The sequence below is a fragment of the Benincasa hispida genome, chromosome 5 (assembly GCF_009727055.1).
Source record: "Benincasa hispida cultivar B227 chromosome 5, ASM972705v1, whole genome shotgun sequence".
NCBI classification, from domain to species: domain Eukaryota; kingdom Viridiplantae; phylum Streptophyta; class Magnoliopsida; order Cucurbitales; family Cucurbitaceae; genus Benincasa; species Benincasa hispida.
In genome coordinates this window covers 13,250,591-13,252,857 of record NC_052353.1, presented here as the reverse complement: position 1 = coordinate 13,252,857, position 2,267 = coordinate 13,250,591, and positions in this window count along the sequence as shown.

Here is a 2,267-nt window from a genome sequence, read left to right as displayed (position 1 = left end):
TTCAAACATTTATTTCTCTCATAAAACTATATAAATTTAATATGAATCATATTCACACTAAATTTTAACATATAGTTTTATATGTATCGTGTTCATATAATTAATATTTGAATCACATTCAAGTATTTATTTCTCTCATAAAAATTTATCAACATACATTATATTATATAATGTATCAATATACATTATTTAACTATATCTTATACAATTAATTCTCTTTAATTAATTTGAACAATTCAAATCATACCAAAATAAATTTGATTCCCATCAATCCTCATTGAGCTAACGAGGGGACCTTATGAATCTATAAATTGAAGTTCCAATGGTATGAGATTAATTTTTAAATTTTTTAACCAAATTAATCAATGTTCATTAACTTTCGGTCACTCCACTAAAGACTGACAGTTGAACTCTTCGCACTATAGATATATTTACGTGTCCATTGGATATAGAAAATCAACAGTGCGTTGACTCTTCACAAATTGCTCGTAAGTACAACTGGGTCAAATTATTGTTTTACCCTTGTAGTTATATCCAACTCCTTAAGTACCATTGATCCCTCTAATGAACAATTAGTCATAGTTCAACTATGACAGAACCCTTCTCAAGCCAAGAGAGGGTGAGGCACCCAATTGACAGAATCAGCCCTTAAGGGAGCAATTTATCTTCTTACTCTAACTATAGGGAAGGAGTGAATTCCTTCTTCTGTAGTTGTGTTCCCAGCTTCCCAATCAATGAATCTCCAAAATTGTAGGCTTATTGAGTCGGAAAATATGGTCACTCTCACTCATATAAATTAAAGAATTGTCCTCATAGGGAGGAGTTCACAACTCACTCAAGATTAAGGTCAAATCACCTGTGGTCATCCTGGTGAAATGTAAGTCTCTTCTAACAGTGACATCATAAAGAAAGACTTAACATTTCGTGGTCTGATCTTTATACAAACTTTTTGTATAAGATACCCCGCTCACATGTCTCTACAAGAATGATCAGGATCAGATCATTTGTAGTACTTTACAACAATTGTAATAGCTACAAAGCCGGTCGTATCAGTAGTGTTACCAAGATAAAGCACCAAACCTTATCCATATACTATAGACCATTTAGGTTCTCACTTAAACATGATCCACTTGTATGTCTCCATATACATGTTTAAGTTAGATCAAATAATCTTGGATCTTAGGTTAATGGATTATTGCACAAGTAATATAAAATTAATCAACTACTGATTGAACATAAAACCACGATGTTTTAGGGCATACACCCCAACATTCTCTCATTTGCACTAAAACCGAGGAAATATGAGCCAGTAAGACGTGTATCCTAGGGCATACACTAGACCCTACATACTCTCCCATTTGCCTTAGCACACGACATGTCTCGTAGTCCTAGACAGTCTTGGAGATCCTCTCACACTTTAGCCTAGAGAATCCTTTTATATAATACAAACATTTATATCAATAAGAACCGTCTATTCACCAACGAGATGTACTCACATTCCATGTTATTCCTTCCACTAGGTGCTTACATATGGTCTCCAACTTAATCCTTGAATCACGTTATCGCATAAAGTGAGTAAATTAAGTTATATCTGAAATAGTTTTCAAATATCTTAAGACACCTTGAACATAGGCAAATTATTGCTTCACAAGCAAAATACTTCCTCTCAGTCTAATAGACACTATCTAGGATAAAACATAGATTTCTCTAAATCCAATATGAAACAACGTAACTCCTAAAAAATAAAATCTTAAACTATATACATTGAACTTTTATTATTCGCAAGTTTTAATTTTCAACACTCAATGGTCATACCATCGAATTCCCTGATTGAACCAACCAATTGTATATTAAATATTAATGAAGTCTCATGTAAAATTGATATCCCCTCAACATTTGAGGTGTTTTAGGAAACATTTTCCTTAGACATATCAATGTCATCGTAGATTGGTACATTACCATTCTATCTTTAGCAATCACATTGAACATTAAACAACTACTTTGTAAATGTAAGATGCATGAGACAACTAATTTGTATTCTCCACCATGAACTTAGTAAATTAGATTTACTTGTTCTCATTTTTCTTCTTTTTGAGACATTTCCAAACTCCCTCAACGACTGACATCCTAAACTAATTAGGAAACTTTTCCCTCATTAGCTCTAGTCATTATAATTTTCTTGGAACCCCAATGATACTTAACTTTATAGATCATTTAGCTTCCCATGACACCAACATACAATAAGTTTTGTCATGTTTTTATCTAGA